The 20,059-nt window shown below is 40.2% G+C and overlaps 1 pseudogene; it reads right to left on the bottom strand.

Annotated features, from left to right (window-relative positions):
• Window positions 1-321: 321 nt before the first annotated feature.
• On the bottom strand, window positions 322-13,860 carry LOC149750887 (uncharacterized; annotated as a pseudogene).
• Between the last annotated feature and the right edge of the window lie 6,199 nt (window positions 13,861-20,059).

The raw sequence follows: 20,059 nt of genomic DNA, 5'->3' as shown, positions 1-20,059 counted from the left end.
CACAATTTTCATTCCAATTCAGATCTGCCTGTTTACATAAGGAACACCCTTTTTATAGCCCAAAGGGAAACCTAACAGCCTTTAATTAAAGTCTAATCCCTAGAACAATAATGACTCCACTAGTCATAGTTCAGTCTCCTAGGAAATTAATGAAGACAGTTTCCTAGAACATTAATGAAACTCCACTAGTCAAAGTTCAATCTCCTAGGAAATTAATGAAGACAGTTTCCTAGAACATTAATGAAGCTCCACTAGCCTTTAGACATCAGCAACATAAAACTAAATCTGAAAACTCCAGCAATATTTCCACCAAGTAAGCATCTAATTTGGCCTAATAATTGCATGGATCATGTTGACTAGTCCACAAGCTATCTTCACGTCCAAATCGACTCCAATAGCCTCTTGCTGGTTCCAAGCTTCCTCAATCAGCCCATTAAGTGCTTCCTTCATTCTTTTAGCTTTGGACCGAGTGATTGGTCCTCCACCAGTTTGTAATGGATCATCAAGATGTATCGGACTAGAATGCTCCATACATTGCTCCTTGCTTCCCACGGCCTTGGATAGTCCCTCCTTAGGTTGCTTGGTGGCTGCATCCTGGTTTCCATCATTCCCCCTCTCTTGAAAAGGATTCGTCCTCGAATCTTCATCACCTGCATCAAAAAGGAAAAGATCAGAAACATTAAATGTAGTACTAACATTATACTCACCTGGTAAGTCAAGCTTATATGCATTATCATTAATGCGAGCAATGACTTGAAATGGCCCATCTCCTCTAGGGTGCAACTTAGAACGCCGTTTTGCTGGAAATCTTTCCTTTCTCATATGCACCCAAACCCAATCTCCTGGTTCAAAGATCACTTTCTTCCGCCCTTTGTTGGCTTGAGTAGCATATTGTTCAGTTCTTTTCTCAATGTTTTGCCTAACTTTCTCATGCAATTGCTTCATCGTTTCAGCTTTCCTTTTGCCATCTAAACTAGCACGCTCATCAATAGGTAAAGGTGACAAATCCATTGGAGTTAAAGGATTAAACCCATACACTATTTCAAAAGGAGAAAAGTTAGTAGCAGAATGCATGGATCTATTATAAGCAAATTCAACATGTGGCAAACACTCTTCCCAATTCTTCAAATTCTTCTGAATGATGGCACGCAATAAATTAGATAAAGTTCTATTAACTACCTCGGTTTGCCCATCAGTTTGTGGGTGGCAAGTTGTAGAAAACATGAGCTTAGTGCCTAACTTACCCCACAAAGTCTTCCAGAAGTAGCTCAAGTGATGTGAACCCCGTAAGATAGATTCTTAGAAACCCACGAACAAGTTGATGAATAACCCAAGAAAGTCTGAAAATCAGTTTGGAAGAGATAGAACCTTGACCCGATGTTTAGCAAAACATGAACCAAAGGTATAGAAGGTTGTTGACGCCACACCCTAATAGAATCAGGATGATAAGTCACTTGAACGCCACAAGGGTTGCCTTGATAAGTTCTAAGTTCAATGAAGAACCAAAGAAGTGAATAACCTCACAATTTTCATTCCAATTCAGATCTGCCTGTTTACAGAAGGAACACCCTTTTTATAGCCCAAAGGGAAACCTAACAGCCTTTAATTAAAGTCTAATCCCTAGAACAATAATGACTCCACTAGTCATAGTTCAGTCTCCTAGGAAATTAATGAAGACAGTTTCCTAGAACATTAATGAAACTCCACTAGTCAAAGTTCAATCTCCTAGGAAATTAATGAAGACAGTTTCCTAGAACATTAATGAAGCTCCACTAGCCTTTAGACATTTAGCAACATAAAACTAAATCTGAAAACTCCAGCAATATTTCCACCAAGTAAGCATCTAATTTGGCCTAATAATTGCATGGATCATGTTGACTAGTCCACAAGCTATCTTCACGTCCAAATCCACTCCAATAACCTCTTGCTGGTTCCAAGCTTCCTCAATCAGCCCATTAAGTGCTTCCTTCATTCTTTTAGCTTTGGACCGAGTGATTGGTCCTCCACCAGTTTGTAATGGATCATCAAGATGTATCGGACCAGAATGCTCCATACATTGCTCCTTGCTTCCCACGGCCTTGGATAGTCCCTCCTTAGGTTGCTTGGTGGCTGCATCCTGGTTTCCATCATTCCCCCTCTCCTAAAAAGGATTCGTCCTCGAATCTTCATCACCTGCATCAAAAAGGGAAAGATCAGAAACATTAAATGTAGTACTAACATTATACTTACCTGGTAAGTCAAGCTTATATGCATTATCATTAATGCGAGCAATGACTTGAAATGGCCCATCTCCTCTAGGGTGCAACTTAGAACGCCGTTTTGCTGGAAATCTTTCCTTTCTCATATGCACCCAAACCCAATCTCCTGGTTCAAAGATCACTTTCTTCCGCCCTTTGTTGGCTTGAGTAGCATATTGTTCAGTTCTTTTCTCAATGTTTTGCCTAACTTTCTCATGCAATTGCTTCATCGTTTCAGCTTTCCTTTTGCCATCTAAACTAGCACGCTCATCAATAGGTAAAGGTGACAAATCCATTGGAGTTAAAGGATTAAACCCATACACTATTTCAAAAGGAGAAAAGTTAGTAGCAGAATGCACAGATCTATTATAAGCAAATTCAACATGTGGCAAACACTCTTCCCAATTCTTCAAATTCTTCTGAATGATGGCACGCAATAAAGTAGATAAAGTTCTATTAACTACCTCGGTTTGCCCATCAGTTTGTGGGTGGCAAGTTGTAGAAAACATGAGCTTAGTACCTAACTTACCCCACAAAGTCTTCCAGAAGTAGCTCAAGTGATGTGAACATCGTAAGATAGATTCTTAGAAACCCACGAACAAGTTGATGAATAACCCAAGAAAGTCTGAAAATCAGTTTGGAAGAGATGGAACCTTGACCCGATGTTTAGCAAAACATGAACCAAAGGTATAGAAGGTTGTTGACGCCACACCCTAATAGAATCAGGATGATAAGTCACTTGAACGCCACAAGTGTTGCCTTGATAAGTTCTAAGTTCAATGAAGAACCAAAGAAGTGAATAACCTCACAATTTTCATTCCAATTCAGATCTGCCTGTTTACATAAGGAACACCCTTTTTATAGCCCAAAGGGAAACCTAACAGCCTTTAATTAAAGTCTAATCCCTAGAACAATAATGACTCCACTAGTCATAGTTCAGTCTCCTAGGAAATTAATGAAGACAGTTTCCTAGAACATTAATGAAACTCCACTAGTCAAAGTTCAATCTCCTAGGAAATTAATGAAGACAGTTTCCTAGAACATTAATGAAGCTCCACTAGCCTTTAGACATTCAGCAGCATAAAGCTAAATCTGAAAACTCCAGCAATATTTCCACCAAGTAAGCATCTAATTTGGCCTAATAATTGCATGGATCATGTTGACTAGTCCACAAGCTATCTTCACGTCCAAATCCACTCCAATAACCTCTTGCTGGTTCCAAGCTTCCTCAATCAGCCCATAAAGTGCTTCCTTCATTCTTTTAGCTTTGGACCGAGTGTTGGTCCTCCACCAGTTTGTAATGGATCATCAAGATGTATCGGATCAGAATGCTCCATACATTGCTCCTTGCTTCCCACGGCCTTGGATAGTCCCTCCTTAGGTTGCTTGGTGGCTGCATCCTGGTTTCCATCATTCCCCCTCTCCTGAAAAGGATTCGTCCTCGAATCTTCATCACCTGCATCAAAAAGGGAAAGATCAGAAACATTAAATGTAGTACTAACATTATACTCACCCGGTAAGTCAAGCTTATATGCATTATCATTAATGCGAGCAATGACTTGAAATGGCCCATCTCCTCTAGGGTGCAACTTAGAACGCCGTTTTGCTGGAAATCTTTCCTTTCTCATTTGCACCCAAACCCAATCTCCTGGTTCAAAGATCACTTTCTTCCGCCCTTTGTTGGCTTGAGTAGCATATTGTTCACTTCTTTTCTCAATGTTTTGCCTAACTTTCTCATGCAATTGCTTCATCGTTTCAGCTTTCCTTTTGCCATCTAAACTAGCACGCTCATCAATAGGTAAAGGTGACAAATCCATTAGAGTTAAAGGATTAAACCCATACACTATTTCAAAAGGAGAAAAGTTAGTAGCAGAATGCACGGATCTATTATAAGCAAATTCAACATGTGGCAAACACTCTTCCCAATTCTTCAAATTCTTCTGAATGATGGCACGCAATAAAGTAGATAAAGTTCTATTAACTACCTCGGTTTGCCCATCAGTTTGTGGGTGGCAAGTTGTAGAAAACATGAGCTTAGTACCTAACTTACCCCACAAAGTCTTCCAGAAGTAGCTCAAGTGATGTGAACCCCGTAAGATAGATTCTTAGAAACCCACGAACAAGTTGATGAATAACCCAAGAAAGTCTGAAAATCAGTTTGGAAGAGATAGAACCTTGACCCGATGTTTAGCAAAACATGAACCAAAGGTATAGAAGGTTGTTGACGCCACACCCTAATAGAATCAGGATGATAAGTCACTTGAACGCTACAAGGGTTGCCTTGATAAGTTCTAAGTTCAATGAAGAACCAAAGAAGTGAATAACCTCACAATTTTCATTCCAATTCAGATCTGCCTGTTTACATAAGGAACACCCTTTTTATAGCCCAAAGGGAAACCTAACAGCCTTTAATTAAAGTCTAATCCCTAGAACAATAATGACTCCACTAGTCATAGTTCAGTCTCCTAGGAAATTAATGAAGACAGTTTCCTAGAACATTAATGAAACTCCACTAGTCAAAGTTCAATCTCCTAGAAAATTAATGAAGACAGTTTCCTAGAACATTAATGAAGCTCCACTAGCCTTTAGACATTCAGCAACATAAAACTAAATCTGAAAACTCCAGCAATATTTCCACCAAGTAAGCATCTAATTTGGCCTAATAATTGCATGGATCATGTTGACTAGTCCACAAGCTATCTTCACGTCCAAATCCACTCCAATAGCCTCTTGCTGGTTCCAAGCTTCCTCAATCAGCCCATTAAGTGCTTCCTTCATTCTTTTAGCTTTGGACCGAGTGATTGGTCCTCCACCAGTTTGTAATGGATCATCAAGATGTATCGGACCAGAATGCTCCATACATTACTCCTTGCTTCCCACGGCCTTGGATAGTCCCTCCTTAGGTTGCTTGGTGGCTGCATCCTGGTTTCCATCATTCCCCCTCTCCTGAAAAGATTCGTCCTCGAATCTTCATCACCTGCATCAAAAAGGGAAAGATCAGAAACATTAAATGTAGTACTAACATTATACTCACCTGGTAAGTCAAGCTTATATGCATTATCATTAATGCGAGCAATGACTTGAAATGGCCCATCTCCTCTAGGGTGCAACTTAGAACGCCGTTTTGCTGGAAATCTTTCCTTTCTCATATGCACCCAAACCCAATCTCCTGGTTCAAAGATCACTTTCTTCCGCCCTTTGTTGGCTTGAGTAGCATATTGTTCAGTTCTTTTCTCAATGTTTTGCCTAACTTTCTCATGCAATTGCTTCATCGTTTCAGCTTTCCTTTTGCCATCTAAACTAGCACGCTCATCAATAGGTAAAGGTGACAAATCCATTGGAGTTAAAGGATTAAACCCATACACTATTTCAAAAGGAGAAAAGTTAGTAGCAGAATGCACGGATCTATTATAAGCAAATTCAACATGTGGCAAACACTCTTCCCAATTCTTCAAATTCTTCTGAATGATGGCACGCAATAAAGTAGATAAAGTTCTATTAACTACCTCGGTTTGCCCATCAGTTTGTGGGTGGCAAGTTGTAGAAAACATGAGCTTAGTACCTAACTTACCCCACAAAGTCTTCCAGAAGTAGCTCAAGAACTTGGCATCTCTATCTGAAACAATGCTCCTTGGCACGCTATGTAGTCGCACTATCTCTTTAAAGAACAAATCTGCAATATGGTTAGCATCATCAGTTTTATGACATGGAATGAAATGTGCCATTTTAGAAAACCTGTCTACAACCACAAAAACAGAATCCATACCCCTTTTTGACCTCGGTAAACCCAACACAAAGTCCATGGAAATATCTACCCAAGGTTCACTAGGTATTGGCAATGGCTTATACAATCCATGAGGTAAAGATCTAGATTTACCTTGCTTTCAGGTGATGCACTTCGCACAAACCCTCTCTACATCTCGTTTCATGTGTGGCCAAAAGAAATGTTCAGCCAAGACATCTAAGGTTTTCCTCACACCAAAGTGTCCCATTAGTCCCCCACCAAGAGCCTCTCGAACTAATAACTCTCTCAAAGAACAATTAGGCACACATAATCTATTTTCTCTAAATAGAAATCCCTCATGCCTATAAAATTTTCCAAATGCCGCATGTTCACAAGCTTCAAACACATTACCAAAGTCAGAATCATTAGAATACAAATCTTTAATGTACTCAAATCCTAACAATTTAGTATTCAAAGTAGAGATCAAAGTGTACCTTCGAGACAAAGCATCCGCAACCACGTTTTCCTTACCTTGTTTGTACTTGATCACATAAGGAAATGACTCGATGAACTCCACCCATTTAGCATGGCGTCGGTTCAGCTTACCTTGGCCTTTCAAATGCTTTAAGGATTCATGATCTGTATGAATGACAAACTCCTTGGGCCACAAATAATGCTGCCAAGTCTCCAAGGCTCTTACCAAAGCATACATCTCTTTGTCGTAAGTTGGATAGTTCAAAGCTGCCCCATTGAGTTTCTCACTAAAATAGGCGAGGGGTCGGCCTTCTTGCAGCAAGATAGCTCCAATACCTATACTTGAAGCATCACACTCAACTTCGAAAGTTTTAGCAAAATTAGGTAAAGCAAGTAATGGTGCTGAACTTAGTTTTTCTTTGATCAAATTGAAAGCCGATTCTTGTTCACTTCCCCATTTAAATCCAACACTTTTTTCACAATTTCAGTTAAAGGTGCAGCTAGGGTGCTAAAATCCTTAACGAACCTTCTATAAAAACTAGCCAACCCATGAAAGCTATGTACGTCAGTTATGGTTTTAGGTGTAGGCCACTCACGGATTGCCTTAACCTTCTCTTCATCAACCTCAATTCCCTTAGTACTAACAACATAACCAAGAAATACAATTTGACTAGTACAAAAAGAACATTTTTTGAGGTTAGCATACAACTTCTCATCTCGCAAAATACTTAAAACCTTATGCAAATGATCAAGATGCTCATTTAAGCTTTTACTATAAATCAGAATGTCATCAAAGTATACAATAACAAACTTACCAATAAAAGCATGCAAGATATGGTTCATTAATCTCATGAAAGTACTAGGGGCATTAGTTAACCCAAAAGGCATAACTAACCACTCATATAAACCATATTTAGTTTTAAAAGCAGTTTTCCATTCATCACCCTTACGCATGCGAATTTGATGATAACCAGATTTTAAATCAATCTTAGAAAAGATGCAAGAACCATGCAATTCATCAAGCATATCATCTAACCTGGGAATGGGGTGGCGATACTTTACCGTAATCTTGTTGATAGCCCTACAATCAACGCACATTCGCCAAGTTCCATCCTTCTTAGGCACAAGCAATACAGGAACAGCACACGGACTCAAGCTTTCTCTAACATGCCCTTTTGCTATCAACTCCTCAACTTGTCTTTGGAGTTCCTTCGTCTCCTTGGGGTTACTCCTATAGGCTGGCCTGTTGGGAATTGATGCACCAGGGATGAAATCAATCTGATGCTCTATTCCCCTAAGTGGTGGCAATCCATAGGGAACCTCATTGGGAAAAACATCAGCAAATTCCTGCAAAAGAGATATAGCAACACTAGGCAAAGAAGGTTTAAGGTCGTTAGTATAAGCCTCCTTGTACAGAAGTACAATCATTGGCTGTTTTAAAAAGAAAGTTCTCTTAACTTCACTTTCTTTTGCATAAAAAGCTCCCTTTTTTTTTCTTGCTCTTGAGGCTTTTCTTTTTTATCTTTCTTTTTGTTTTTAGCCTCTTTTTCATTTTCATTCTCATTCTTTTTACCACTCCTCTCGGCCTCACTTCTTTTCTCACAATCACTTTTGATTTTCTTTTGATCCTTATACACTTGCCGAGGTGTTAATGGTATAAGAGTTATAGGTTTGCCATTCATTACAAAAGAATACCGATTCTTGAACCCATCATGCATAACCTTTCTATCAAATTGCCAAGGTCGGCCCAAAAGAATATGTCCAGCATGCATTGGCACTATATCACAGAGCACCTCATCATGATACCTCCCAATGGAAAATGAAACCAGCACCTGCTTATTGACCTTAATTTCTCCACAATCATTCAACCATTGAAGCTTATAAGGTCTAGGATGCTTAATAGTAGGTAAGTTCAACTTTTCAACCAAAACAGTGCTTGCTACATTAGTGCAACTACCCCCATCAATTATCATGTTGCATACCTTGTCTTGGATGTGACAACGGGTGTGAAAGATATTATCTCGCTGTGCATCATCCTCCTCCTTTACTTGCACATTCAAAGCTCTCCTGGTGACAAGGGTTTCACCATTAACCGGATATTCTTCTCCATCACTCTCCTCCAATGGTGGCATGGGCTCTTCATCTTTATCCGATTCACTTGCTGTCTCAACATCCCCATCTTCCCTTAATAACATCACTTTTTTATTTGGACATTGAGATGCAATATATCCCCTTCCCAAGCACTTAAAACATTTAATATCTCTATTTCTAGAAGTTTGGGAAATAGATTTACCTTTATCCAAGCTAGAACCCGCATCCTTGCCTTTGGAAGTTTCAGCCTTACTCTTGGATTCAACCTTGTCATCCTTTTTGCTCCAATTTGATTTCCAAGTGGAAGACCCCAAATTCCATTCATGCCTTGTTGAACCCTTTCTTTTGAGTTGTCTCTCAACCTTCATGGCCATGTGTACCATGTCCTCAAGCTCCACATAATGTTGCAATTCCACTATATTGGCAATGTCTAGATTCAAGCCTTGCAAAAACCGTGCCATGGTTGCCTCTCGGTCCTCCTCCACATTAGCCCGAATCATAGCTATCTCCATTTCCTTGTGGTACTCTTCCACACTTTTGGACCCTTGGTTAGGCCTTGCAACCGCTGGTACAAGTCCCTATAGTAATGGGATGGAATGAACCTCCTCCTCATGATAGCTTTCATCTCCTCCCAAGTGTCTATGGGTTTCTCACGGTTTCGCCTCCTAGACAAAACAAGTTGATCCCACCAAATAATAGCATAGTCAGTGAACTCAACAGCAGCAAGTTTTACCATTTTTTCTTCGGAATAGTTGTGGCAATCAAAAACCAACTCCACTTTCTTTTCCCATTCCAAGTATGCCTCAGGATTGCTCTTGCCTTGAAATGAAGGAATCTTCATTTTAATGTTTCCCAAGCTGCGATCAACATCATCTACCCGCCTTCCTCTCCAACCACCTCTATCAACTCTAGCATGGTCGGACATGTTATAAGACGCTTTTTCATCAAAAATATCATCGTTCGCATCCTCATGCTCAACTTGGAATTGACGCCTTGCTTGCCTTTGCACATTAGGACCTTCACGTGCATGGTTCCTTTGCAACGCAGCAATGTTCGCATCTTGTCTTTCCAACCTGTCCAAAATTTCACCAAATCTGACTTCCATGCGCTCAAAATGTTGTCGCATAGCTCGTTGTTCAAGTGTCTCTGCCGTTCTTTCTTCCTCGCCACTTGACATCATTGTAGTAACCTGTCAAGAATGTTAGAAAACCTCACAAGTTCCCCCCCAGGTGTTTTACCCCAATGATATGTCACTCACCAAGTGTTTCACTCTTGCCTTTTACCTCTCAATTCACTTACATTAGTTCTTCAAGGAACTAGAGAAACTCAAATCAAAGCAATTACCTCGCGATGTACGAACAACTTATCCACGAAACTCAGAGGGTGGACAAGAATTGAAAAGGATCAAGAATAACAAGTCAAATACTTACTTTCTTTTTCAGTTCAAATCTGTTTCAGAATACCAAACCGAAGCCACAAAATTTTTTTTTTTTTTTTGCCTCATAATTTTTTTTTTCTGTTTTTTTTTTTATATAAAGCACAATAGAGGCACTTTAAACTTCAAGGAATAGAAATTGAAAATATGGAAAGCAACAAATAAGATGATGAAAAGGCCAAAATAAAATAAGAAGCACCAAGGATAGAAACTGATTTAGAAGACCTATGCTCTGATACCAACTGATGTGAACCCCGTAAGATAGATTCTTAGAAACCCACGAACAAGTTGATGAATAACCCAAGAAAGTCTGAAAATCAGTTTGGAAGAGATAGAACCTTGACCCGATGTTTGGCAAAACATGAACCAAAGGTATAGAAGGTTGTTGACGCCACACCATAATAGAATCAGGATGATAAGTCACTTGAACGCCACAAGGGTTGTCTTGATAAGTTCTAAGTTCAATGAAAACCAAAGAAGTGAATAACCTCACAATTTTCATTCCAATTCAGATCTGCCTGTTTACATAAGGAACACCCTTTTTATAGCCCAAAGGGAAACCTACCGGCCTTTAATTAAAGTCTAATCCCTAGAACAATAATAAATCCACTAGTCATAGTTCAGTCTCCTAGGAAATTAATGAAGACAGTTTCCTAGAACATTAATGAAACTCCACTAGTCAAAGTTCAATCTCCTAGAAAATTAATGAAGACAATTTTCTAGAACATTAATGAAGCTCCACTAGCCTTTAGACATTCAGCAACATAAAACTAAATCTGAAAACTCCAGCAATATTTCCACCAAGTAAGCATCTAATTTGGCCTAATAATTGCATGGATCATGTTGACTAGTCCACAAGATATCTTCACGTCCAAATCCACTCCAATAGCCTCTTGCTGGTTCCAAGCTTTCTCAATCAGCCCATTAAGTGCTTCCTTCATTCTTTTAGCTTTGGACCGAGTGATTGGTCCTCCACCAGTTTGTAATGGATCATCAAGATGTATCGGACCAGAATGCTCCATACATTGCTCCTTGCTTCCCACGGCCTTGGATAGTCCCTCCTTAGGTTGCTTGGTGGCTGCATCCTGGTTTCCATCATCAAGAACTTAGCATCTCTATCTGAAACAATGCTCCTTGTCACGCCACGTAGTCGCACTATCTCTTTAAAGAACAAATCCGCAATATGGTTAGCATCATCAGTTTTATGACATGGAATGAAATGTGCCATTTTAGAAAACCTGTCTACAACCACAAAAACAGAATCCATACCCCTTTTTGACCTCGGTAAACCCAACACAAAGTCCATGGAAATATCTACCCAAGGTTCACTAGGTATTGGCAATGGCTTATACAATCCATGAGGTAAAGATCTAGATTTAGCTTGCTTACAAGTGATGCACTTCACACAAACCCTCTCTACTTCTCGTTTCATGTGTGGCCAAAAGAAATGTTCAGCCAAGACATCTAAGGTTTCCTCACACCAAAGTGTCCCATTAGTCCCCCACCATGAGCCTCTTGAACTAATAACTCTCTCAAAGAACAATTAGGCACACATAATCTATTTTCTCTAAATAGAAATCCCTCATGCCTATAAAATTTTCCAAATGCCGCATGTTCGCAAGCTTCAAACACATTACCAAAGTCTGAATCATTAGAATACAAATCTTTAATGTACTCAAATCCTAACAATTTAGTATTCAAAGTAGAGATCAAAGTGTACCTTCGAGACAAAGCATCCGCAACCACGTTTTCCTTACCTTGTTTGTACTTGATCACATAAGGAAATGACTCGATGAACTCCACCCATTTAGCATGGCGTCGGTTCAACTTACCTTGGCCCTTCAAATGCTTTAAGGATTCATGATCCGTATGAATGACAAACTCCTTGGGCCACAAATAATGCTGCCAAGTCTCCAAGGCTCTTACCAAAGCATACATCTCTTTGTCGTAAGTTGGATAGTTCAAAGCTGCCCCATTGAGTTTCTCACTAAAATAGGCGAGGGGTCGGCCTTCTTGCAGCAAGATAGCTCCAATACCTATACCTGAAGCATCACACTCAACTTCGAAAGTTTTAGCAAAATTAGGTAAAGCAAGTAATGGTGCTGAACTTAGTTTTTCTTTGATCAAATTATAAGCCAATTCTTGTTCACTTCCCCATTTAAATCCAACACTTTTTTTCACAATTTCAGTTAAAGGTGCAGCTAGGGTGCTAAAATCCTTAACGAACCTTCTATAAAAACTAGCCAACCCATGAAAGCTACGTACGTCAGTTATGGTCTTAGGTGTAGGCCACTCACGGATTGCCTTAACCTTCTCTTCATCAACCTCAATTCCCTTAGTACTAACAACATAACCAAGAAATACAATTTGACTAGTACAAAAAGAACATTTTTTGAGGTTAGCATACAACTTCTCATCTCGCAAAATACTTAAAACCTTATGCAAATGATCAAGATGCTCATTTAAGCTTTTGCTATAAATCAGAATGTCATCAAAGTATACAACAACAAACTTACCAATAAAAGCACGCAAGATATGGTTCATTAATCTCATGAAAGTACTAGGGGCATTAGTTAACCCAAAAGGCATAACTAACCACTCATATAAACCATATTTAGTTTTCAAAGCAGTTTTCCATTCATCACCCTCACGCATGCGAATTTGATGATAACCAGATTTTAAATCAATCTTAGAAAAGATGCAAGAACCATGCAATTCATCAAGCATATCATCTAACCTAGGAATGGGGTGGCGATACTTTACCGTAATCTTGTTGATAGCCCTACAATCAACGCACATTCGCCAAGTTCCATCCTTCTTAGGCACAAGCAAAACAGGAACAGCACACGGACTCAAGCTTTCTCTAACATGCCCTTTTGCTATCAACTCCTCAACTTGTCTTTGGAGTTCCTTCGTCTCCTCGGGGTTACTCCTATAGGCTGGCCTGTTGGGAATTGATGCACCAGGGATGAAATCAATCTGATGCTCTATTCCCCTAAGTGGTGGCAATCCATAGGGAACCTCATTGGGAAAAACATCAGCAAATTCCTGCAGAAGAGATATAGCAACACTAGGCAAAGATGGGTTAAGGTCGTTAGTATAAGCCTCCTTGTACAGAAGTACAATCATTGGCTGTTTTAAAAAGAAAGCTCTCTTAACTTCACTTTGTTTTGCATAAAAAGCTCCTTTTTTTTTTCTTGCTCTTGAGGCTTTTCTTTTTTATCTTTCTTTTTGTTTTTAGCCTCTTTTTCATTTTCATTCTCATTCTTTTTACCACTCCTCTCGGCCTCACTTCTTTTCTCACAATCACTTTTGATTTTCTTTTGATCCTCATACACTTGCCGAGGTGTTAATGGTATAAGAGTTATAGGTTTGCCATTCATTACAAAAGAATACCGATTCTTGAACCCATCATGCATAACCTTTCTATCAAATTGCCAAGGTCGGCCTAAAGGAATATGTCCAGCATGCATTGGCACTATATCACAGAGCACCTCATCATGATACCTCCCAATGGAAAATAAAACCAGCACCTGCTTATTGACCTTAATTTCTCCACAATCATTCAACCATTGAAGCTTATAAGGTCTAGGATGCTTAATAGTAGGTAAGTTCAAACTTTCAACCAAAACAGTGCTTGCTACATTAGTGCAACTACCCCCATCAATTATCATGCTGCATAACTTGTCTTGAATGTGACAACGGGTGTGAAAGATGTTATCTCGCTGTGCATCATCCTCCTCCTTTACTTGCACATTCAAAGCTCTCCTGGTGACAAGGGTTTCACCATTAACCGGATATTCTTCTCCATCACTCTCCTCCAATGGTGGCATGGGCTCTTCATCTTTATTCGATTCACTTGCTGTCTCAACATCCCCATCTTCCCTTAATAACATCATTTTTTTATTTGGACATTGAGATGCAATATGTCCCCTTCCCAAGCACTTAAAACATTTAATATCTCTATTTCTAGAAGTTTGGAAAATAGATTTACCTTTATCCAAGCTAGAACCCGCATCCTTGCCTTTGGAAGTTTCAGCCTTACTCTTGGATTCAACCTTGTCATCCTTTTTGCTCCAATTTGATTTCCAAGTGGAAGACCCCAAATTCCGTTCATGCCTTGTTGAACCCTTTCTTTTGAGTTGTCTCTCAACCTTCATGGCCACCAAATTCCCAAGTGTCAATGGGTTTCTCACAGTTTCGCCTCCTAGACAAAACAAGTTGATCCCACCAAATAATAGCATAGTCTGTGAACTCAACAGCAGCAAGTTTTACCTTTTTTTCTTCGGAATAGTTGTGGCAATCAAAAACCAACTCCACTTTCTTTTCCCATTCCAAGTATGCCTCAGGATTGCTCTTGCCTTGAAATGAAGGAATCTTCATTTTAATGTTTTCCAAGCTGCGATCAACATCATCTACCCACCTTCCTCTCCAACCACCTCTATCAACTCTAGCATGGTCGGACATGTTATAAGATGCTTTTTCATCAAAAACATCATCGTTCGCATCCTTATGCTCAACTTGGAATTGACGCCTTGCTTGCCTTTGCACATTAGGACCTTCACGTGCATGGTTCCTTTGCAACACAGCAATGTTCGCATCTTGTCTTTCCAACCTGTCCAAAATTTCACCAAATCTGACTTCCATGCGCTCAAAATGTTGTCGCATAGCTCGTTGTTCAAGTGTCTTTGCCGTCCTTTCTTCCTCGCCACTTGACATCATTGTTGTAACCTATCAAGAATGTTAAGAAAACCTCACAAGTTCCCCCCCCCCCGGTGTTTTACCCCAATGATATGTCACTCACCAAGTGTTTCACTCTTGCCTTTTACCTCTCAATTCACTTAAATTAGTTCTTCAAGGAACTAGAGAAACTCAAATCAAAGCAATTACCTTGCAATGTACAAACAACTTATCCACGAAACTCAGAGGGTGGACAAGAATTGAAAAGGATCAAGAATAACAAGTCAAATACTTACTTTCTTTTTCAGTTCAAATCTGTTTCAGAATTCCAAACCAAAGCCACACAATTTTTTTTTTTTTTGCCTCACAATTTTTTTTTCTGATTTTTTTTTTTATATAAAGCACAATAGAGGCACTTTAAACTTCAAGGAATAGAAATTGAAAATATGGAAAGCAACAATGGAGAAGATGAAAAGGCCAAAATAAAATAAGAAGCACCAAGGATAGAAACTGATTTAGAAGACCTATGCTCTGATACCAACTGATGTGAACCCCGTAAGATAGATTCTTAGAAACCGACGAACAAGTTGATGAATAACCCAAGAAAGTCTGAAAATCAGTTTGGAAGAGATAGAACCTTGACCCGATGTTTAGCAAAACATGAACCAAAGGTATAGAAGGTTGTTGACGCCACACCCTAATAGAATCAGGATAATAAGTCACTTGAACGCCACAAGGGTTGCCTTGATAAGTTCCAAGTTCAATGAAGAACCAAAGAAGTGAATAACCTCACAATTTTAATTCTAATTCAGATCTGCCTGTTTACATAAGGAACACCCTTTTTATAGTCCAAAGGGAAACCTACCAGCCTTTAATTAAAGTCTAATCCCTAGAACAATAATAACTCCACTAGTCATAGTTCAGTCTCCTAGGAAATTAATGAAGACAGTTTTCTAGAACATTAATGAAACTCCACTAGTCAAAGATCAATCTCTTAGGAAATTAATGAAGACAATTTCCTAGAACATTAATGAAGCTTCACTAGCCTTTAGACATTCAGCAACATAAAACTAAATCTGAAAACTCCAGCAATATGTCCACCAAGTAAGCATCTAATTTGGCCTAATAATTGCATGGATCATGTTGACTAGTCCACAAGCTATCTTCACGTCCAAATCCACTCCAATAGCCTCTTGCTGGTTCCAAGCTTCCTCAATCAGCCCATTAAGTGCTTCCTTCGTTCTTTTAGCTTTGGACCGAGGGATTGGTCCTCCACCAGTTTGTAATGGATCATCAAGATGTATCGGACCAGAATGCTCCATACATTGCTCCTTGCTTCCCACGGCCTTGGATAGTCCCTCCTTAGGTTGCTTGGTGGCTGCATCCTGGTTTCCCTCACGAACCCAAAAAGACCAAAGAGAGTTATCGTCATCATTACAGAGAGCCCATAAGTGTTTGGTCATGGTTGCCCTATTCCAAGTCACCATGTTCTTAATGCCCAAACCCCCTTCCTCCTTAGGCAAACAAATATTGTCCCATGCTACCTTCGCACCTCTAGTGCTAAGCTCACAACCCTTCCAAAGGAAAGAAAGTAAAGTGGATCCCACCTTCTTAATAATTGATTTGGGCAAGATGAATAAGGAGGACCAATAAACTTGGATGGAAAACAAAATAGATTTGATGAGTTGTAATCTACCAGCAAAGGAGAGAGCACGGCAAGTCCAGCTCTTGGTTTTGGCAATAATCCGATCCACCAACACCTTACAATCAGTAGCCTTTAACTTAGTTGTTATGAGTGGTACACCAAGATACATGATCGGAAGCGTTCGTTCATTATACCCGAGGATATCCAAAAGCTGCATTCGAAGCTCGGAAGGCACTCCACAAATGAACATGCTCCTCTTATCTGGATTTGGTATAAGTCCAGAGAAGTCTCAAAATTGCTAAAGACAACCACCGATCAAAGACACAGAAGCCAAATCCGCTTTACAGAAAATGATAAGATCATATGCAAAGCACAAGTGAGAGATCTTTTTCTTTTCACAACTCCAATGGTACTTGAAACCACTATCCCTTACCATATTAACCATCGGACTCGAAAAGACCTCCATGGCTAGGACAAAAAGATAAGGTGACATAGGATCCCCTTGCCGCAAGCCCCGACCCCCAGGAAAGAATCCATGAAGTTCGCCATTAATAGAGATGGAGAAGCGAGTAGTGGAGATACACTCCGCAATCTATCTAACAACTCTATCCGGAAACCCCATAACACGTAATACAGCAAGTAAAAAATCCCACCGAACAAAGTCATATGCCTTCATTAGATCCACCTTAAGAGCACATCTCGGAGAGCCACCAGAGCGATGACAGTTCCGCATTAACTCTTGGCAGAGGATCATATTATCACTAATACGTCGACTCGCAACAAAGGCCGTTTGGAAAGGTTCCACCAATTCCGAAAGTACCACCTTCACCCTATTTGCCATGAGATTTGCAATACACTTGTAAACAGTGTTACAACAAGAAATTGGTCTAAAGTCCTTTACCTTGGTAGGGTTTTGAACCTTAGGAATCAAAGAAAGTGTTGCAGCATTTGCTTGTTTTAGAAGATGCCCGGAGGAGAAAAAAGATTGGATAGCTACTATGACATCTGCCCCAACTATATTCCAAGCCTTCTTAAAGAAGCCAGCACTAAAACCATCCGGACCGGGAGCCTTGTTGTCCTTCAAAGAGAACATCACCATCTTTAGTTCGTCATCTGAAACAGATCGATCTAAATCTTCCCTCTGAATCTCAGTGAGCCGCTTTGGAAGGACTCGCTGAAGCATATCCTCATCAACACCCGCAACCGCATGAGAACCTAGAAGATTCTGAAAGAATTGCATAATGGTGTCATTGACCTCACCTGGAGTCTCCACCCGAGCCCCATCATCAATAGAAATAGATGTAATCTTGCTACAACTCTGAAAAAGCATCATAGATTGGAAGAAGAACCTCGAATTCTTGTCTCCCGAATTCAGCCCCTGAACCTGAGCCTTTTGCTCCAAAAAACTTTCTACCGCTCTTTTCAACTCCAAATAATCCTTAATGAGCCTTGACTCCTCGGTATGAAAAGTCGAGTCAAGGGGATGATGCTGAATCATACGTTGTACCTCCTCCAAAGCCTCTTCAGCTTGCACCACTCGCAGAGACAAATTTGCAAAGAACTCCTTATTGAACTTTTTCAACTTCCCTTTCAAATGCTTCAACTTATGGCATAGTTGATACATCGAAGTTCCTTTTACATCTATAGCCCAAGCCTTAGCTACCACGGATAGAAATTGCGGATGCTCAGCCCAAAGATCAAAGAATTTAAAAGGTGTTTTTCGCAAAGGTAAGGCGGCAAGTGTTACCACCATTGGAGAATGATCCGAAACACCGGAGGGAGGAAAGTAAGCTTTAGAGCCTGAAAAATCACACTACCATCTCAAATTGGCAAGGGCCCAGTCTAGCTTCTTCATAATAGGAGCCTTATCCTGCCGATTAGACCACGTGAAGAGACAGCCATTCTGTCATAAATCACTTAGGCCAGATTGAAATAAACAAGTAGCAAGGTCATTCTGCCAAGAAGGCCAACTATGAGAGCCCCCAACCATCTCCTCTTGTGACTTTATAGCATTGAAGTCCCCCCTAAACACCCATGGAGAAGATTCCCATCCCACACTATGAGAAACTAAATCAGCCCTCAATTCACTCCGCTTAATAGGGCAATTATCACCATACACAATCGAGACAATGAAAGAGGAATCCTTAGCAAGATCCCTAACATGCACATGCATCACTTGGTCGGATGAATTTATAAGAACCACATCCACCTCCTTAGGATTCCAACCAATCCAAATGCGTCCATGAGAAGAAGCATTATAGTTGCATGGTAAACCCCAATTTCGAAAGATGGTGTTCGCCATTTTTTCTTTATTTCTCTCTTTAACTTTAGTTTCCGCCAAACCACAAAGTGACAGTATTTCCTTTCGAATAAGTTGTTGCACTTCTGAATGCTTGAAAAGGGTCATTCAAACCCCCAATATTTCAGCAGCCAATAATCATTAAAACTAAGAAAAGAGAGAGAAATCAAGCTCCATAAAGGATTACCTCCATTTACCCCCCCTCGGGGAGTAGTATTTCCGCCCTTTCTTGCCCTTGCCACCTGACCCTTTCATCTTCTTTTTTTCAAGCGAGTCCTTTGCCTTAATAGCCAACTGATTAGCCATAGGAGTAGTAGCACCATCAGCACAAATAGGTAGCAGTTGTGGTGTAGCTTCATCCATTTTGGGTGTATGCTCTTTAACAACATTTTCGAAATAACACTCTCCCTCTTCAAATTCCACATTATCCTGAAGATCCAATAAAGCAATGAATTGCGTGGACTTCTCATCCATCCTCTCCGAGCTAGGTGAACGTAAAACAATCGCATTAGATGGTGTTGCTTCCAATTCACGCCCACAAGGTGCTGTCAACCCTTTATTCTCACAATGAGGAGTTGAAGGTGCCCCACATTCCACCGGTGACTTTTCTTTTTCACGCCTTGTAACTTCTTGCCATTCACCTTCACTAGTAGAACCCACCTTAGGCACCACTTTGTCACCACCGTCGATCTTAGGTGTTGGATGTATGCCCTAGAAGCCAATCTGGCTGACACATTGTTAATTCTAGGGACATAATTTTGTACTTGACTATTTATTATTGAATAAATAAAAGGCATCTTTTCATTCATATTATTTATGTGTCTATGAATCGTCCAAGAAATTAATAAGATGATGATGCATATTCTCAAGAGTTGAGAATTTGAGCCATGTATCACTGGTGATTAATTTCTAAATGCTCCTGATCAATGGATCATCACGAGGACGGTGATCGATCCGATTAGTGCACAGATCACTTTCCTTCTGGATGGACGAGACTTGAGTCCACAGTGTAGGGACACTGAAGTGATAGTGCAGGTGCTTGTTAGAGAACAAGGGTACTGAGCGTGACCAAGACAAGAAGTCACTTGGATGTCTATCCACTCGTCAGTGACTTGCTTGATGTTGCAGTAGTGTGACTGGTCCTTTGACCTGCGGTGCTTCGGCTACTCACAGTGAGGTTATTGTAGTTTGACTGCACACATACATGGTCTCTAGCCATATGGCTCCATGCAGTGTAGATTGGCTGCAGTAGGTTCACTGTAGGAGTAGGGTATGCACCTACAAGGAATCTATCGACCTTGATAGAAGAGGAGTGATCCTATGTAATTTGTTAGACTGAGTTCTAAGACCTTGGCCAGGGCAGTAATATAAAGTGGAGAAAGAGTTTTCCACTATCGAACTCGAGTCGAATAAATCTTGACATATGACAGACGAAAGGGTTTGACGAGTTATCCATGACCTCCGTCCTGTAGGG

Source organism: Phoenix dactylifera, chromosome 18 (assembly GCF_051530095.1).
Source record: "Phoenix dactylifera cultivar Ajwa chromosome 18, Ajwa_hap1_PhDact_Kaust_v1.1, whole genome shotgun sequence".
In the NCBI taxonomy this organism is placed as follows: Eukaryota; Viridiplantae; Streptophyta; class Magnoliopsida; order Arecales; family Arecaceae; genus Phoenix; species Phoenix dactylifera.
The sequence above is the reverse complement of the archived record's forward strand: the minus strand, read 5'-3'. Positions and strand labels throughout refer to the sequence as shown.